The 20,892-nt window shown below is 34.1% G+C and overlaps 1 protein-coding gene across 1 annotated transcript in view; it reads right to left on the bottom strand.

The window, feature by feature from the left end:
* MGAT4C (MGAT4 family member C) overlaps positions 1-20,892 on the bottom strand; it is a 134,837-nt gene that overhangs the window by 42,441 nt on the left and 71,504 nt on the right. The window contains exon 2 of the mRNA XM_071549942.1: positions 14,322-14,503. The gene's annotated coding sequence lies outside the window, so the exon portion shown is untranslated. The remainder of the gene's footprint in view (positions 1-14,321; positions 14,504-20,892) is intronic.

The following is a 20,892-nucleotide window of genomic DNA, read 5'->3' as shown; positions in this document are numbered from 1 at the left end:
AGAAAAGAATGGCAGAGCGAAGGAAGAGAGAAAGAATTAAAAAATAAAGTTAATGGTGGTGAATGGCAGGAATATATTTAAGGTTTTTTTCCTTCCACTAACAGTATAATCACTATGACCACAAGTAATTCTTCACTATGGCTGGGAGCAGAACATAAACAGGAGTAGTAGTTGATGAGTACTGAATTGATGGTACGAAAAATGTAAAAAAAGTCCTTGACTGCTGTCTTATGACTGAAAAAAATAAAAGCAAATTCGTATCAAGCATGGAAGAAATATATACTCTGCATAAAATTAATTTTTAAAAAATATTTAATGTTGGAGTAGTTTAGTTGTGTATTCTACCCTCATATAATTGTGTGCTTTCCCTATTCAATAGTATTACAGCTATCTATTCAGATATGATAGTAATTAATTAAAAAAAATAATTCAGCATTAATGAACATATTGCAGGATAATTCAGATACATCTCACTAGTAATGATATTTAAATATTTAGATTAATTTAATGTTAATGAATAGTTAAAATTATTTTTCGGTGTGACTGTAAAGTTATCGTAATATTTTCACTTTTGCTCTTAAAGAAAAGCTCTCAGACCAATGGAAGTAATAATATCTAACATATTTACATTGACAAAATGTCACTGAAAAGTCTTTTACTGAATGATAACTCTTAAAGTTCAGCTTCCTTTGTTTATAAATTGCTTTTATGTTTTATCCTTTTATAGTCCTTATACAAATAAAAATACCTTTGTCAGAATACAGACAGGGAAATTAAATTTAGGAGTACCACTGACAGAATAAGAGAGTAATTATATATGTTAGCATTTCAGAGATATTGATATGTTTAGATGGTGAATTTATACAAAGTATTTAATTTGATTCTTTACTCGGTGATATATTTATGGCATAATTATAATATACACTTTAAATAGACTGAAAGGTTTTCAATAATAGTGCATAAAGACTTCTGAAATGAACTTCTAGAAACTGAAAGTGCTCTTTCAATTTATTGACTTTAGTAGATTGTTAGAAATGTATAACCATGTGAGGACATAGTAAGAATAAAGTGAAACTCATATAAAAGATTAATGACTTCCTTTTTAATATTTTATCACCCTCAAAAAAAGTTTATAATAGAATTTTAAAGAAATCTTGGTTTTCAGAGACTCATAAAAGAAAGTGTTTCGTACAATCTTTTACACTATTTGACTAAAAGTTTTTCACTTATAAACATTAGGTACTTGAGAAAATGACCAATGCATCATTTTTACATTATCACTCCAGAAGGAAAGTGAAGCAGCTTGGTAAGAAATATTTTCTTTGTGTTTTCTTACACTACTTTCTGTTTAGCTCTTGAACTATGAATGCTTTCAAAACAAAGTAATTTTTTATTGCCTTAACCAGCTGGTCATTTAATGATTCCCTTGACAAAAGAGTACATTGTGCAAAATGCAAACTTGTTATTGGCTACTGATGAGCCAACTTTTAATGGTTGATTAGGCTTCAAATAAAGGTTCTCAGCACTTTTTAAAAATCTCTGTATTTGTAGGCAGCTTACTTTGCCTTTAGAGAAATCTTTTCTTCCTACTTCGCAGTCCCCAAGTGGAAGCCCAGTGATTTATCTCCAAGGCAGCCTATGATTGGATCTCTTATACAGGACACCCTCTTTGAGACATTTGCACCCAAACCCTTCCTCCCACATCCTGACATGTATCTTTCCATCATGCTTCCTTCCTCACAATTGTGACTATTCCCTTCTCCAGAAAAACTTTGGAAAACTCATCTTTGTTCATTAGTTAGATCCCCATGGAATAAGAGAAACTTTGAAGAGTACTGACACTCTCTCAGTGAATTTTTGTTCTCAGACACTTCATATAAGAAAGAAGATGGAGAGGTATTTCTGTTCCCAGCAAGGAAAGCCCTGAAGGACACTGCTTTGCAAACCCCCACTTCACTGAGAGGACTGGCTCAGTGGAAGGCTTTGCACTAGGCACATCACACACTGCCAGCTTGCTCTGTGGTTCACACCCTATATTACATGGTGAGTTGTTCTTTCACATCCTCACACTGCAAAGCTGCTCTCCCAGCACAGCAAAGGTGGAAGGGCTTTGAGGGCAAAGCACAGTGTATAAAGTACAGAATACAAAAGAAGGAGAAATACATGGAAGATGAGGAGCTGGCAAACACCACAGATGCTGAATGGCCAGTGGAAGCTGCACAAGATGGGTCCACACAAGGCAGTCATTTTTGTTAGATTTGTAGTCTATACAGGCACAGGTCAGGGCCTTTCTTTCATCCCTGGTTTGGGCTCTTCACTACAAGAAAAACACTGAGATGCTGGAGCCTGTTCAGAAAAAGACAGTGAAACTAGTGAAGGGTCTGGAACACAGGTCTGATAAATAGTGGCTGAGGCAAGACCTTATTGCTTTCTAGAACCACCTGAAAGAAGGTTGTAGCTCAGTGGGAATCAGTCTTTTTTTCCAAGTAACAAGCAATAAAACAAGAGGAAAGAGTATCATGTTGCTCCAGGAGAGATTTTGATGAGATATTAAGAAAAGTTTCTTCACTTAAAGTATTATCCCTTTCCCTGGGAAAGGTGCCTGGCAGCCCTGTGTCTCTTACCTTTTTCCCTTTCAAAATATATGTTAATAAAAAACCAAGAGCACAGTTAGAGCTGAAAAGGACTCCAAGCCTGCAGGTTCATTAGAAGCTGTGTCACTGGGACAAAGTGCAGAGCTATCTGCTGCTCCAGAAATGTCTTCAGATCAGTCCCTCTGACATCATTAATGCATAAGTGCATCATGAATCTCACTATGCTCAGCAAGACTTCTGAATAAGGGCTATTAACAAAAACAAGAATTGGCAAGAGGTACTCCATGTTTCATACTCTGATTCATCCTGCAGTTCACAAACTACTCACGAAAACTCTTTTCAAGGTAGATGAGTGCTTCATATTGGAGTAAGAAAAAATAATTATTGAGCTACCCAGGAAGAACTATATCAATATAAAACCTTTTGGAACTCTAAAATTTCTGAATACATATATAACAAAGGAATCAAGAGCTTAGTTAATAATCCAATAGTTAACACAGAATTTCAAAATGAAGAATGTGCTGATACACCAGACACAATTACTTCTGCTACTGTGATTACCTTTACTTAGTTTGAGACACAAATAGGACTGAAGGGATTTCTCACAGTTTGGGAACATCCCTGGTCCTGATGGTCAGTAATTTGCTCAACTTATGTAAAGAACAAGCAAATGAGCCACAATGCAACCCATTGCCTTACTGCCTTTTTTGTCCAGTGTGAAGAGCAGTTAGACTGTAGCATGCATGTATTTCTGACCTACAAATGTGTATTGCCCAACCTAGAAAGCAGGTCTTAGAGGGACAGAGAAATTGTATCTGAGTGTCAACATCAATCTGGATCCTGTGGCTACAACCAGGTTTCACAATGCAGACCCATGTTACGAAGATTTTTCGCTAAAATATTCTTTTGGAGTACTTTCAAATTTAATTTCAGACAAGCCTGGAAAATCCATTAATCCTCATATACATGATTTGCACATAATTTATACTGCACTGATTAATATTAGGTCAAATATTAAAGTGCTAATTTATACCAATTTCTTAAGCAGATGACACAATAATGTATTATCATTGCAGAGATTTCTCTTAATGAGAATCATGTAGAGTTTTAGAGTTCCCAAATGACTCTCAGTGAGCAACACAATGACCTAACAGCTTTCCCCTAATTCCTAAGTATATTTATATATTTAGAAAGTCAAAATGTTAAATGCTTACTGATATACATAGATCTCACTACCTTTCTGGGATAATTGCATTATTAAATTCAGAAAACTAATGAAAGCAATGCTATGATTGATGGAAATTGTAAGTCAAATGTTATCCCATCCTTAGTGAAAGATCACTGAAATAAATTTCTTTGTACAAATGCTTCTATATGCACCACAAAACTTCATTTTAGGACTATACAGTGCACTACCATCCATTTCAGTTGAATATTGAAAGACAAAACTTAAATAATTAATGGGAAAAGATGTTAATATAATCTAAGATTTCGTAGGATTAAACTGCAAAAACTTGAAGGCTTGTTGATGAGTTTCTGTAAGGGAAAGGAGGAGATGTCATTTTTATAAATAATCTGAAAAACTCTCATGTGTTTACATTAAGGGAAATATATTTGACTCTTAAAAGTGAATATTTTCATTAGATAGAAATTGTTTCACTAGCAAAGCAGCAAAATATCAGAGCTGATACCTGTCTTGGGAAAACTAAATTCAACAGTTATTGCCTAAAGACTATTTGTGTCAGCCTGGTCAAGACAATTTACTCTGCTTCCCAGTTCCAGGATAACAAAGGTTTTAAAAGAATCATCTGTTTTGTTGACTTAATGCTTTACAGCTATACAGCAGGCATTATATCCCAAAGAGTCCACAAACAGCTTCACATTCCTCCATTCACTGTGGATCAGAAAGCATTTCCCCTATCTTAGAAAACATATCTACAGGGCAAAAGTTCACAGAATGGTAATATAAACTTCCTTGGAGGGAAGTAGGGGAGATCAAAGGGACTGGTCAGCACACTACAGTTCTGGATGGATTTATTAGACAAAATTCTCAGATTCTACCAGGAAGTCACTTGCACCTCAAACTACAGATAAAAGTAACATAAACAAAGATGACAACCATTCTTACAGATTTAACTTTAGGAAAAATTCCTTCTTCACCTATCACCACCTTCAAAACTTGAACCTTAAGTATTTGTTAAATCCTTTTGTTGGAAAGTTATGCCCATCAGTTGTAAACCAGGCGTGAGAACTTTGCAAGCAAGCAGAAACCCTAAGAACCTCATCGGAAATATTTGTGGAATCTAGCAGCTCAGAGCAGTTAGAGGATAGGCAGATTCTTCTGGTAACCCTCAGGCCTTCAATACCATTTCTGAGCAGAACACAGCACCTCAGAAGTATTTGGTGACAATATTTTGTGAAATTAAACCCTTAAGAACCCTTTCAGGCATATACAACAGCATGAAATATGGAATTGTCATGTATAGAAACTTCTTTGTATAGAAAGAAACACTATCCCTTAGAGATACAAGGGGAATTAGTAGGTCAAGATCTGACATACACTAGGAAGACAAAGTGGGTGGTTGTCAAAGCGAAACTGAGTTTTTAACTTTATTTAAAGAGAGTTTAATTTTTAGTTAATTTAATGCATCTGCATTACATATATGCATATGCAGTTACACTAAAAAGCCCAAAGTTCTCAGTACTTTCAAAGCTAATGTTTTATGAGAATATTCTGTGTTGGATGTTCTGCAAATACATTTTTAGTGAAAGGATATAAGAATGTGGTCTATTACAACTATCATATCAGAAAAATTGAGTAAATGATCCATAACACAAAGCCTCAGTACATAATTGTCCAAACTTCTTACAAAAAATGTTTAAATGGACTGTGCTGTTTTCAGTAGTTTCAGATACTAGCATGGCTGTCAGACTCCTCTGTACATATTGTCTTTCTCTATGAAATACTAATGTAATCCCACAAAAAGCATCCAAATAAAAAGTTTTTTGAAAGCTCAATGAGAAGTTACCAATACAGCAGAACAGTCTTACGTAATTCAGCTGCCAGCATCTTTAATTAAGATATTGAAGCATCGTCCTAAATAATTTAGTTTGTAAAAATTACCCGTATGGCTCACAGAAACATTTACTGTGTGTTATGTCAGGAGAATACAAAACAAAATTCTGATAAGATGTTCACAGGGACTGTGTTGTAATCTGTTTCTTTGGGCTGGTACTATTTCCTTGGGCTATTGTAGCTAGCCTACTGAATCAAGGCATAGAATTACAAATAAGTCTTCTTATTGTGAAAGATTCCTCTAGGTGCTGCTTTTGTTGTAATTTTGCAGCCTATACATAGGCTGCTTTGCCTATCTAACTTGTACATGATAAGCAGTTTTGGAGTCATGTATTGATCTAGACTTTCCTGATGAAGATGTCCTTGTTCCCTTTATCCCCATCACTGTCTTATAACCTCTCACCTGCATCATGTCTAAAAGTTGTTTTGAAAGAAAGAAATTAAAAATGCCTGTCTATTGGTCAGCATCCTATAGGCTGGGAGGAATCCAGTTCCATGGAGCCCTATTATGGAAGAAGGGTTTGTTTCTACCTCTTCTTCACACAGAGGCCTTGAGGCAACAAACATTTCTTCTAAGTGAACCCAAACTATGTCTTCATGGTCTGGTAAGACTAGGGCTTCACGTGGGAACATTCAGTGTTTCTGACAGGGAATCTTGAAGGGATGTGGGTGAGAATGGGGGAAACAAAGGTTATGTTTAATATATAAATTTCATTAAATCTGGGCAGATTATCACAGAAGACAAGGAAAGCACTTCATTCAGAAGGAAAGTCACTCAAATCAACACATTTTGCCAATTGTACAAAGAAAAGTTTGTGATAATCATCTGTAACAGAAAACATTAGGCATACTAAATATTGGTGTAGGGGTTTTGTTAAAATATGATACAATACAGTGATGGAAACAAGCTATAGCTAGCATTGAATCAGAAGGTGATTATATTCAGCTTAGCAGTGGGCCATACATGTATGTATATGTACATATGTATATATATAGCTGCTCACTTTTAGAAATTTACAATACATTTTACCACATATACCAATATTAAATATATATGTTGCAACACTTCTTTTTTTCCAGTATTGTTCATTTTACATAGCTGTAGATGTAAAATAATTATGAAGATTTAATCCTAAAAAATTACAAAAGTGACATAAACAGATTTCACTAAAACACTTGCCAAAAATTAAAAGGATATTTGAAATTAGAATTAGAATGTAATCTTGACATGAGCAACTATTCTGTTGTGATCAATGACCAGCTCAACACTCACTACTCAAAAAAATCAGCTGGAATTTTCTTCACTGTTTTCTTTCCCTGGATTTCCCAGAAACACTATCTGAGAGAAAATCACATACATTTTAAACAGCTCACCATTTTCTAGAAATCATTCTGGGAAAGTTGATTATTATAATAACATTATTCAAAGGTGCAAGTTTTGTCTTGAAAACATCTTAGTTTGATTCTGACTCCACTAATGACTATTTTCCAAAATTCAGAATAGTAAATGACAGTTAAAAGTTCAAAACCAAGTATGCGTATTAAGTGCTTATGTTTGAAAAGTTTAGAATAATTTTAAGACTGCAGGAGATAAAATAATGGCATATTACTCAATATTTGTGCATTTGTTTTGTACTGGGCTGCATGACAGAAAAGTAACTTGTTTTTTTTGTTTAGTTTTGCTTTGTTTTTTATCTGGTGTGAAAGAGATGCTAATGAAATCTTCCTAGAGGTGCAACTTGAATGCAAACTAAGACAGCTGAATTAAAATGTAATTAACAACATTGCTATTTGTATTTTTTAATTTAATGCTAAGTAGTTGTTTCCTCTGCTTCATTTAGTGCTTAATGTTATACAGGGATTTTCATCCCTGTAGTGACTGCAGTTCTGTAAACTAATGAGCTCAATTTTATTCTATATTAATCCCAGTCATATATATTATGTGCAATAAATTAGTGCTGTAGTAGTATTTTCCATTATGATAGTTAGAGAACCGAAAAATCTTTATCTGAAAAGACTCTCCAGTTGTTAGCAGATCAATTCTATGAGACAACATTTGATTACAGCAACACTGATGCAGATAGACAACCCTGCCTGTAGCAGAAGAGTCAAAAACCCAGATCTCAAACTTCCTTGGTAATAGAAATGTTACTTTAAGACAAGTTAAACTCTAATCCATTCTTCTAGAGATAAAATATGATAGAAATACATATCTTGGAAGTCTAGCTGGAACCAGTATTAAAATCTTCTTTTTGAAAAATATTATATAGTAAATAGCTCAGTATATTCTTAAAATGTGTTGATGATAATTTTTAAGGAATAGGGAGGCAACATGAATTACAAGAAATAAGCAGTATGAAGAATAAAACTGGCACAAGAATTTTGTGCATAAAATAAGGTAGGTTATAAATTACAAGAATGTAAAAATCTGTAACAACTTTCTCATACCCTTTAAAGGATTAAAATCCAAGCTGTTTAAGACTGAGATGGATCATTTAGATCAGCTGTCATAAGGCTAGTCAAGTGCAATGTACTGGATTCACTGACAGGGAAAATCTTAGCATTTTAACATTTCAGTTCACTGAGTAACAGAAATTATAAAGAGACAATATTCAGCCAAAATGATTCTTTTTTTTGTGACTTAAAAATGTAGAAACTTAAGAACCTGAATACCAGAAGTAAATTTTATGAAAGTACTTAGTAAGAAAAAAGATTGAAAAGGTAAATAATATACTTTGAAAGGCTGATGTCAATAAGTCAAATATTCAATCAGTAAAAAATTATGTAGCAAAAATGGAATACAATAAGCTGGCACTTACTCACTAAAAAGTTCTATGTATACAAAAGCTAATCAATTCAGTCCACAGGCAAGAGTAAACCATAAGAAGAGGTATATTTGACTGCTTCAGTAGTAATTTGATGATGCTGAAATCAACAAGGTCATTCACAAAGTAGAAGCAATCACACATTACTAAAGATGATGAAATATAGGTGAAGTGTCATGTAAGAATAAAGTCAGAAAGGTTAAGGAGAGAAAAGAGTTACAATTCTCTGGAACTTGAAATATAATGAGGCTAGATATAATAATACAGTACATACTAAGAAGAGTAGAAAAATGAAGTCTAGTTCCATTACCTAACAGGGAGGGAGACCATTCAAGTAGACTACTCTGAAAAGCTAAAAAGTTATAGGAAACTTTTTCCCTTTGTTTTCTACAGAAAATTGTTATCACCAGATACTCCACATACACCTGAATTAAAAAAAAAAAAAAAGAAAAAAAAAGAAAGAAAATATAGGAATACCAGAAGAAAGAACAGCTTAAACCCAGTTCTAATCAACTATTTAAAATGAGGATCTCATAGTATTTTACACATGAATCCTGTCAAAAAAAAAAGAAAGCCCCAACCTATCTTTGAATTTTTATTCTGAAGTTTTATGGAGATCTGAAAAAAGAAAGTGAAGGAAAGACATAGCATCTCTCATTAATAAAGGGAGGAAAAACAATACCTGGGGAATCAAGGATCAGACAATCTAGTTCTGGCATCCGAGATTATACTAGGAAAAATATTAAGACATTATTTATGTATGTACTTATAGGATAATAAAACACTATAAATTAAGATAGTGGTACAATCTAATTTCCAACTTTTAAAAGACAGCTTCATAGGTAGAAGAAAAATAGCAGGCATGACAATACATTGACTTTAGATAATCTCATAATACTGTTTTATAAGATTTTTACAAGCAAACAGTGGAGAAATAATCACTTGAAAATAATCCCCTTAAAGAAGATGCCTTCTTAAACAATATTTTATTAAAGAACATTTATGTTTCTATCTTAATTACAAATATGGCATCACTGAGGTCATGTCTGGCTACATAGATTCCCTGAAAGTTTCTTGTGTGTTTTGGTTTCTGATAATTAAGCAAATTTGACATTTAATAGAGTATTTGTAGGAGCAAGCTAAAACATATTCTATTTGATAAAAAACAAACAAACAAACCAAAACAAAAAAACCCCACACCCCACAAGCATATCTTTTTCTCCATTAAGCTTTCCATTTGAAAAAATTTAAGTATCTTACTTTTCCTTGTGATTTGTAGACCGGAAAAAAAGCAATTTTTTATATTAAAAAAAGTTAACATTTCTATTTACTATATTATGTAGGGCTCAACATCCACTTGGTTTGAAGACCCAATAATCATTTGGTCTTGTTTAGTTCTTGCTGCTAACATTCAGAAAGATTTGTGATCTTATTCACGTAATTTCTATTCCTCTACAATGAGAATTTCTTCAAAATGGCTGTGGGAGCGAAGTAGATAAATATATATACAAAAGAAAATTCTTCTTTTCTCAACAGTTAGTCCACATGAAGTCCAACCACAAAGTAGTAATACTGCATCTAAAGAGACCAGAGTTTTTGTATTCCCTTGTTGCTCAGTCTTCAGCCTCTTCTGATTTGCCAGTAAAAGTGCCAGTTATGATTTGTATACCTAGGGAACAACTCAGAATGACAAGAAATTTAATACTGGACTGCACAAGGTTATCTTTGAACCACAGATAATTTTAACAGTGGCAATTGAGGCTGAATTTAGAGGGGCAGCCCTCAACAAATGGTATTGGACATCATTGCCATTGTCATGAGCAGTACACTGTCATTATTATCAAGTATTCCATATTTGATAATCAATTGATGCCATAAAGTTGCATGTGCTGCAATATTAAATAGCATTTTCTATAGAAATTATAGAAAATACATCCTGAATTATGGCATATCTAATATGGCTTTGATGTACTCTGATTTAATTTGTCTCATAAGATATCAAAGACTTTTGTAAAAATACAGAAGGATTTGGCTAAACGCTGACAGAAAGATTCAATTATTAAGAAAGGATAGATCAGATTTTATGATAGCCTGGAGTTAAGAATACCTTACGGTCAAAGATGGATGGATTTGAAAGTGTTCAGGCAAGGAGACTTGTGTTCAGAAAGTAAGGATCATGAGCACTGAGTGTGAACATTTAAATGAAAAAGGTCAGATCTAAGAATTTTCAGTCCTTGGTAAGTTTGCGAAATATATACTTAGAGTTCAAAGTGATATACTTCTGAACATTAGCAGAAATTAGACCACATGCACATTTGTAGCAAGGTATCTTTCTGAGTTACACAGAGTTACAAAAAAACAACCATCAAATGAAACAATACAAAACTACACAAAAGTAATTCATACCAAAATCACACAATAAACTTAGCATGTTAATGATGAAGCGCTTTGTGGGGAATGAAAAAAAAAGGAAACAGGACAGCTGGGAGTCCATTATGGGTGCCATAGTCTTTAGAAACACTGCATACACTTCTAAAAAATCAATCAATTATTTCCAGTCTTGTAAACCTGGACAGAATTATCCAATTCTAAACTAAGTAAAACATTTGATATGCTTGTTTATTACATCTAAGTCACATTCTTCAAACATTGACCTCTTACTAGGCAAAATGAATGGCAATTTGGAGGTTTGGCTTAATAAAGAACAATAAAATTTGTTCCTCAGTGAATTTATGTAAAATAAAAGAAGTTTTAGTCAATATTCTAATGTTCAAGATACACATTTATTAAATTTTAAGACTTGAATAGGTAAGGCCCTAATCTGATCTCAGATGATGCTTCTCTGAGCAAGAGGTCGATCTACAGACCTTCTAAGGTCCCTTTCTAACAGAATGATTCTGTGATACTGTATTTTTAAATGTCTAGATAAAAAAATAATAAGTGTCACTTTACTGCTACTTAATGCAACAGAGTGATACAGACCAATGTTAACTTGCTGGTTACCTATGCATTCCTCATCAAAGTGTTGGCTCTGTATGAGCTTAAAGTACACAACTGCAGGTTGGGATAGAGTTGGGACATGATTTTCTAAGAACAGATCTGAGTTTAGCTATATGAAATCCCTTTTGGTTGAGATTCAGTTGTTGAAGTCTCCTTCTGAGAAAGGCTGACTAAGTGTCAAACAGACATGTACCTAAAGGATGAAGAGTGCAAGCCACCACTAGTCTTGCTTTGTGTGATGGCTCAGAAGTTAAAGTATACTAAAATCAAGACCTGTGTGTAATTCTGTCTTCAGTGAGAGGCAATTCTTACCCCTGCAGTATTGAGTCTCAGGCAATGCTCCACTAGTCATATACAAAGTGTATTTTAACATGACACTGTATACTGGAAACAGCAGTGAAGTAAGAAAATGAACAGTAGCAGCAACAATATTAATATCAAAATGTCCAAGAGAGGTGAATAATTCACATGAGAATGCTCACCATGCGGAACCTGACAATACCTGACCTCTTGCTTCTCACTACATGACTAGAAGAGATCCCTTCCCCAGAAAATGATGTGAGGTAGTATGTAATGACCTCCAGTTACTAGCCATGCTCCCCCTCCTGGCTACAGCAAAAAATAACCCTGCCCCGTCCATAACCAGGACACACAGTAACAGAAATGAGGCAATACAAAAAACCCAAAAGGAATCCATACCCAAACACTGGACTAATTTCTCACAGCTGACATTTCTGTCTGTCCAGAAATCAGTCTTCTTCCTATTTGTGGATTTTTGATGGTTTGTTTGGGTTTTTTTATTTCTTTTATTTATTGTTTTTCTAGCCTAGCTTATGTATGGTGCATTATTTATTACATAGCTTCCCAGATGCAGTAGGAAAGGTGGAAAATTAATCCACATGGCTTAAACTACAATCTGGAAATATTATTCCAGAAAGCTCTGGGGGGAAAAATATTACTTGCTACAATTCTGTTACATTTCTTGCTTTGTCAATATGCCCTAAAATTGTCTAAGGCCTCCAAATGAAATAGATGTATTTTGACAAGCTCACATGCTGTGGACTAGTTTAGTTTCCAGTGTGTTTGGGTTTGATTTGCTCCAGACCTACATGCAGTATGGAGCTGCACTTCTATGAAGCTTCTAGGTCAAATTAGCCATGCTTAGTGAGTTTAAACACTTACAGGGTTAGGTGACCAATAAACTAGATCAGTGCTTTGTATTTCGAGAACTATTATCTGCTGCATTCCATTTTAGCAGTTAGATCCTTTCCTTTGTGTTGAATATTAATTCTTACCTCTGCAATCCTTATATATCTAACTGGGTTATTTTGCTCTGAATTAATGTAAAAACTAAGTTGTTATGCTGCAAGTGTACTCTGTTGTATATTGTAAGACCACCAAGAGCTTCTTAATCTTTTTCTTTAGAAGAATCATCATAGAAAAATCGGAATTATTTTATGCATGGGAAAAAAGTCTTGTGAGTTCATCTAATTATTTGTAACTTGACAAAGAAGATGAGAATGTATTACAGAAAGTTTAAATGTTTTCAACCTCTGTTTTGAAAGATTAGCAGTGGCATGTCAATGTGAAAAAAACATTCCAGGGGGAGACAAACCCTGAAGAGCTCTTGAATAGCTAAAAAGACAAGAAATCAATAAGGCCTGTAATTATTGGCATATAGATTTAATGAAGTGTAAAACCTTGGTGTTAAAACAAATTAAAACTCCATTAATGTCCATGGATAATGAAGAACAAAAAATTATTATTTAAAAAAATGCATTATTTTCTCTTCTCATACATTTAATTCAGAACTATTTTTAATGTAAGAAATTAGCTGAATGAGACTTAAAATAGCAATTCAATGGGAATTTAGGACTTACTATGATGCAAACCTAAGCACTTTTTAACACTTCCCAAATGGATATAGGATTTCAAACTAGTAACAGGTTCACTGAATGGACTTGGAAATTAATATGAAATGCACTACAGGCAGGTTAACTGGCTTCATTTAATGAAAGTGTACTCTAAATTAGCTAAACTTATAATTTGTTGTTGTTTTGGTTTGGTTTTTTGTTTGTTTTTTCTTGACAGAATAAAAGGTGTGAAGCTACTGCCATTGAGTATGATTCTGAGATGTAGAAGAATCTGACTGATAGTATTGGGATCTGGGAAGCTGATATATGTGGATCACAGGGAATTCTCAAAAGTATTTGCTGTCCATGGAAGATGAATCAGACAGCTCTGACAAATATTTGCAGTAGAATGAATGTTCTTCTTGTCTTACACTACGATTTCTGCTGGATAAGTCTTCCATTTATTAAAGGTCTTGCCTGTTTTCATAAAAAACAAGCTCCTAACAGATAATATTATTTCCTGTGACACTGTTACACACATATTTTCCTTTTATTCTACTAAAATGTTACAAATTAATTTTTAGAGATGTAGAACAAAAGCTAATAAATTTGAGGAGATATTAGTCACAACTATTTCTATCCATGCATCTTCTCAATCTGTCTACATGCATAATGATACCTAAATATTGCAGAATTTTATTAGATAAAACATACCCAGTATGTCACAGAAGTAGTTGTAGATCTTAGAATATTTAAATACCATGCAAGAAACAGAATGGCACAATCGAAAGACAAACATGTTTATCTACCAATTTAAGTAAAGTCAATACTAGAGAAGCATTTAAATTTGCATCTGGGTATAAATATAAGCCCTTAGAATAAAGTATGCTAAAAACCACCATCGAGAACAAGATTACAATATTTAAATAATAACCTATAGAAGTCCTGCATAGTTTTCACATAGGAATCTCACCTCTAAATAGTTAATCCATGTCCTCAGTTCTGATTCAGGACACTTCTCTTGATTGTCATTCCCCTGTTCTGAGAAAAGCCCTCCTGGCGATGGCTGCTGTCCATGTCTTTCCCAGTAACTGCTTGCTAACCCCGTGGCAGAAGTACCCTATTTGGCCATTGGTAGCTTGATTTTCTGTCAGGCTTTGAAAAAAAGCAGAAGAAAACATCACTTGGGCAGTTATTTCCCCTTACAGATGGGAAAAAAGGCAGAGAGAGAGGCAAAAACGTTGATGAGCTGAATCTGACCTCAGGCCACGCTAGAAAATGTGTTTGATGGTTTTCCAAGCATATTGAGAAGATGACAGCTAAGCACTGTAATTATAAAGATCAATATTCTTAGAATCACCTGTTAATTATAAGCCATATTTTTATACATTATAAATACCTAAAGTAAGTTAAATACAAAACCAGAAATCACTGCTACCAACAATCACATGTTTGAGGATTGACTGAGAGAAACCATTCCTCTTGCATTATCTCTTAATAAATTTCTGCTGCAGGGTTTGAAACGACTTGATTCTGACAGAAACCTAAGGGACAATAGAGATGGGAGAGAAAACATGCCTCAGGAATGAATCATTGCTGATCACAACAAAAATCTCTTCCTTTGGAAAACTTACCTTTTTCTTCCATGCTTTATTGATGGAAATTGCCTAACCAAAGGCATGTAAACCCCAAAGTTACACTGTGTCATTCCTGTCAAGTCAGATTTACAATAAGAATAAGGTCTTTTTCTGAGTTTTTTTAGGTGGAAAATTCACATCAGACATCAGTCTACTACATTGCTGAAGCATTTTCCTCCAGAGCCAACAGTGGATATTTCTGTGTGTCCTATGGTACACCTTATGATATAGCTTACACTGATTTCATAGTTAGAAGTAGCAAAAGAAAATTTGAGTGGGGACTTTTGTTGTAGTTATATTTCATAATTCCTAATATACCATCTACGGCAAACAATAGCTCAAGGAAATACTTAAATCTTAGATGGCTGTGCAGACTTGAACAGTTATTACCTATTATCTAGAAACAATGAAATAAAATAGAATTTATCTGGTTGGAAAACTGTTTCCCCAAAGCCAGTGCATGACAGATAATAGGAAAACAAAAATAAAAATTTCATTTTCTGTTAAATGAAGCAATTTATTCCCAAAATTTTGCTGGAGAAAGGGACCACTTGCCACATTTAAATAGTCTGGCTTTACCTACTTAATTAATAAACTCCATATGATTTTATGGAATGTCATTTGATTAAAAATAATGATTCAGAACAATCAACAATATTCATATTTAGAATTATAAAATAAGAATAGATCTGTGTCTGATCAATAGCAAAGGGATTGGATGAATATAAACAAATTATCTGGCCTAAAACACAAGAAGGTTGTTGCCACAAAGTGTCAGTCTGTGGGCCCAGGCTGACTGGTCTTTGCTTTCCAGTACCTGCAAGCCAGGAGACGTTCTGAACTCCATAAAGGATTATTTCCTGAAGGAAAAAACAAACAAACAAAAAATCCCCAACATTTCAAGTCTCCACGTAATTATTCACATACTTTTGAGCCTAATATTCCAATTTTAATTGTTTTCTCAATAAGCATGAAAACTAAATATTCCTATTAGCTTTCAAAAAAGGGATGCTTTCTATTTATCTCATCCTCACAGATACTAGAATTACAAAATATGCCAGGGAATAAGTCCTAGTTATTTACATGTTCTTAGTAAAATACAATTTTATTTAAGAATACAAGAGCATGGAGCAAGTCAGTGTGAAAACCAAGAGAGTCTTGGAAGAACCAAAAACATATGTATTGAACTTCTTGGCCAGAAGTTTTCTATGTTTTCTTTCTTTCTTGCTTTGTCTTCATTGTGTTTGATACATTTGTTTCCACCTGGGCTTACAAAGAAACACATTAATTTCAAAGCATCCACAGAAACTTTAAAATTGATTTAAAACCAGTCACTGGCACTTATTAGCATTCAATTACCTTAGTTGTCTCCTATGTAAAACATTTATTGCTGTTTGTCTTTTTTATACATTAAACATTAAAAAAAAAACAAACCAACAAAACAACTCTTAAAAGGACTTGTTATTTTTTTCTTCCAAATTTGCCTGCAAACTTCATCACTACATTTGTCTCAGTCTCATCACTTTTATACCTGTTCAATTTTTACTCCATGCTGTCTTGGGCACAGGTGCCCAGGCACTGGTGGTGGGAGTTGTGGGGCCCACCATGAGGAGAGACCTGTGGTGGTGGTGCCTCAGGCAAACATATTTAAGATGGGGAAAAATGCCAGTGAGCAGAGTGGACCAAAAAACCCCTGAAAAACAGGAGAGGCAAGAAAAGGGGACTCGCTGGTCAGAGAAGAAGGAGGTACTCTCGGTCCTGGAGCAGAGGAAAATTGTTAGCAGGAAGGACCAGACGGGAGCTGTTATGGACTGACCATAACTCCTGTTCCCCATTCTCCCGTACCCCTTGAGTTAGGAGGTGTTGGAGTTGGAAATGAAAGAGTGAAGTGGAGCGCTGAGCCTATGAAAGAGGGAGAATGACTTTTTAATGGTTTTGTTCTTGTTTCTCACCACCCAAATCTATTTTAATTGGCTATAAACTAAATTAATTTTTCACAAGTTGAGTGTTCTCAGACAGAGAGATAAGCAGTCTTCCTGTTTTCATCTGGATCCATCAGCTTTCTCATTGTATTTTGTGCTCCTGTGTCACAGGGGAAGAGTGGGTGATTGGCTGGAGGGGCATTTGGCTGTTACCTAGGGTTAACCCAGCACACATTCATCTCTTTCATAAAATTCTTCTTATGCTATCCCTTGCCTACACTTCTCAGTCTATCTGTAAGGCTTATTCTTCTTCGAATCTTAAATTCTTTTTATTCATACAGATAATATCAATATTTTTGTTGTTTGTGTTCAGCTCTACAGGAATCTGTTACTGCACTTTTTATTGGACCTGATAAATTTTTTTTCTTGTTCCTTTCTTATGAATGCCAGCTATCTTGTGATTGATCTGATCCAAAGCTAACTGCACATGATACAAGAAGAGGTTCATATGAACAAGACCATAACAGAAAAATATCTGCATAGTAATCATCTCCAAAAGCAGTCTGTGTGTAATACATGGAATTACAAAGGACATTATTCTGTTAAATTGTAACGAACTACCAAATTTAAACCCCAATAAAATCCAGATTTTAATTACATGACATTTCTGTACACAGAAGGTGCTGAAGCCCCAGAAACTACCTTGTAATCTACAGGAGGTCTATTTCAGTCCCAAATCCTGAATTGTCTGATTGCATTTTCCTGAGTACTCTGTCTAGGAAACTTCTTGTAGACTCATATTTATCAGAGGGAAAGCAAGTTACCTGGATAACAGATCATAAAGCTGCCCTACATTACACAAACATGCTGACTCCTGGCATATGCAATTTGATTAAGTCTCCATCAAAATTAGAGAGCACATTTAACAACTATGACAACTGATTTTAGGTAGAAACAACAGTGAACCATTGTAGTGTCTGTTTGGAGACAGCCTCTAAATATATAGTTATTTTCACATTGATGCTCACAAGTCCATAGCTATAAGTAGTAATTTTCTATTATTTGTTTTGCAATAATATTTGCAATTGTATTTGCAGCAAATTGTTTTGTGATCCTTACTGGGAGAGAGACATGAAGTCCAGTTCAACGCTGTGCTTTGCTACAGCAACATGAATAGGCCAGACAGTGGAGCTTTTAATTGATTATATTCTCAGACATTGAGGTCAAGGGAAGTCTTACCTGAAAAAGGTGAATGGGGTTAGGTTCTTAAAAGGCTTTTTCTTTTTTTTCTTTTCCTTTTTTTTTTCTTTAGTACAAGTAATCAGATGAAGTTGTTTAATAGGTGATCCATAATAAATTTGCATGGTAAAACATACAGCTTTAAATAGAATTCTTTTCTTTCTGAGTTTAGCCTGTGGTTTACTACCTGTCAATTTGTGACTGCTTCTGAAATGTCATGCATGTTAACTTGCCTTTCTCCAGCTACAAAATATGCTAATCTTGACCTGTTGCTAGTTAGTTTTAATAGTTTCTTCCAATTACTCATTTTTAGCTTCTCTTTGTAATTCCCTTGCAATTCCGTTCTATTGCAACATTAAAACTGCAGTGTGTAATCAAATACAGTTCCACACTCACATTAAAAAGATATTTTTTTTCTTGAGGAATGTTTATCCTTCTTTTCCTTTTTTTTTTCTTCATATAAAAATGAAATCAGAGAAAATGGAGGATTCTTCCCCTGTCAGATTATCACTACCATCGATGGCATAAATAGAAGTTCATTACACAACAAGTGGCAACATTTCATGGCATTCCTGGAAGTGGGTTACAACTACCTCTTCATCACCTTTTTGATACAATTCTTGATTAATGAGAATTGCCTTATTTGTTATTAGGAAACCTTCAGGGCACAGATGGAAACATTAAAAGTAATCTGAATCCTTTCAGAGATGAAAAGAATAAATAAATTAAGCAAGTCAATGTGCTGATTTCACACACTATTTTTATTACTATTATTATCCTAAGGTTATTCAGGTGGATTTGTAACAGAGTTCTTTTTGCCATTGCAAAAATTATGCTTCAGTGAAGGTTACTTTTATTTTCACAGGCTGCCTTAAAACAATACTTATTTTGAAGCACACCTGTAAGGCACATTCTTTCCCTTATAACATTTCCTAGATTGCTAGTGCTGGAATACCACATGAAAAAAAATCTGTCCACTAAGACAAACAGGAAGAGTTGTAGCTAAAATGGCTAAGGAGAATTATTCATCTCCATACCAGTAAGAAAATGTATTTTAGCCTTCTTTTATGTAGGCACATATAAAAGACTTGACTCTCACAGCTCTTTTTTTAAAAAATAACTGTTTGAACCTTTTTCAGAGATACAATATTCACACTAACAACCTACTAGCCTACAAAAAAAATCCATAAAAAGCTCAGACAAATGGAAAAAAATCTATTCAGAACTTCCATAGTTATCACTGAATGGCAATGCTAAGTACCTGGGGCTAAGTGTTTATTTTGTCATTCATTTTGTGTACTGTTATTAATTTTTAAAATATTTATTGGTATAAAATTTTCAAAGACAAAAAAGCTGTAACTTACATTGAGACTTTTAGTCATGCATCAGAATACACATTACTCCATGAATGAAAAACCATTTATTATCAACAAAAATGCATTTTATAGGCATTGTAATGTTTTTATTTAAATTTCACAGGTAGTTGCATTTCCCCTCACTTTATTGTAGTGCACGTGCCTTCAGGTGTAGTGAAATAAAAGTGATTTTCTGGAAATCCTGCAGGTAGATATTTTGATGGTGAAAAAATTCTTTTAAAGTAGTTGCTATTTTAATGGTAACCAGCTCAAATTTCAGATATTTTAAAAAATATTAATATATTAGTAATTAACGTATAGCTGCTTGCATTCGTGCACTTTATTGCATTTCTTTTAAAAAAATTGACTAAAATGTAGTCCTGTTTAACTTTGATACACTGTTTGGCACAAAGTCTTTTCTTTTTATCCAAAATCTGGCTACCTAAATCATTCCCAAAAACAGTCAACCTGTTAATACAATTAAGTTAATACAATTAATCAGTAGTTAATAGATTTAATCAATGTAGGGGCAAAAGTTGTTCAAATAGCAATATTACATGTTTTCATGATCATTTTGCAATCCCTGTCTATGTGTTTCTCTTTGCCAGAAGTCTTTGGGATATCAGTCTCTTTTCACTATGCCATTAACAGTGGAATTCCAGTATAGTAAAAGCAGAATACTTTTGGATGTCATCTGCCATAAAGTGAATTTTTATTCCACTTAAAATAGGATATAAAATTCACTGTCTCATGACACAACTTTTCCTGTGGTAGTCGGGTTTCCAATTACAACTACAGACAGGTGTCATAAACGTAAGTTATGTTCTAACAGAAAAAAAAATGACTAATCATGGGCAAAAAATATATTTGGAGAGCTAAAATATTTTTATTATGGTATTGATCAAACTTCTTCATCACTTGAAGTTATTCTGATAGAAAAAATGTACTGGATTTAGCTCCTAGTCCGCCTACTTAAATTAACTGCAGGAAAATGCCCTTAGGGAGAGCTTGAATGCTAGAATGCAGAGAGATCTCTCTGGGGCTGTAAAGATGATATTGAACATTTTTCATGACATGTTACTTCTAGTTGTTTCTGGAACAAATGCCAGAGGTGAAGAAAGGCAAGGTCTAAGTAGCCCTTCAGCTGGTATAAATTAGAAGCCATCTCAGCACTGGATCAAGCTGAAGAGTTAGAAAGGTCAGAAAAGTTAGAATATGCCTTTACTGCTGTCTCTGACTTTGCATTTGAGTGGCACCAAGAATATCTTTAGCACTGACCAAAAAATTGGGGGTATGTCTTCAGAGTTTATTTAATATTTTTATTCATTAATAAATAAAAAGCATTTCTATCCTGGCCATAGTACTTCGGTTTAGAAATTGTTAACACTATG

This window comes from Pithys albifrons, chromosome 3 (genome assembly GCF_047495875.1).
Source record: "Pithys albifrons albifrons isolate INPA30051 chromosome 3, PitAlb_v1, whole genome shotgun sequence".
NCBI lineage: Eukaryota > Metazoa > Chordata > Aves > Passeriformes > Thamnophilidae > Pithys > Pithys albifrons.
This window is presented reverse-complemented; position numbering and strand designations above follow the sequence as displayed.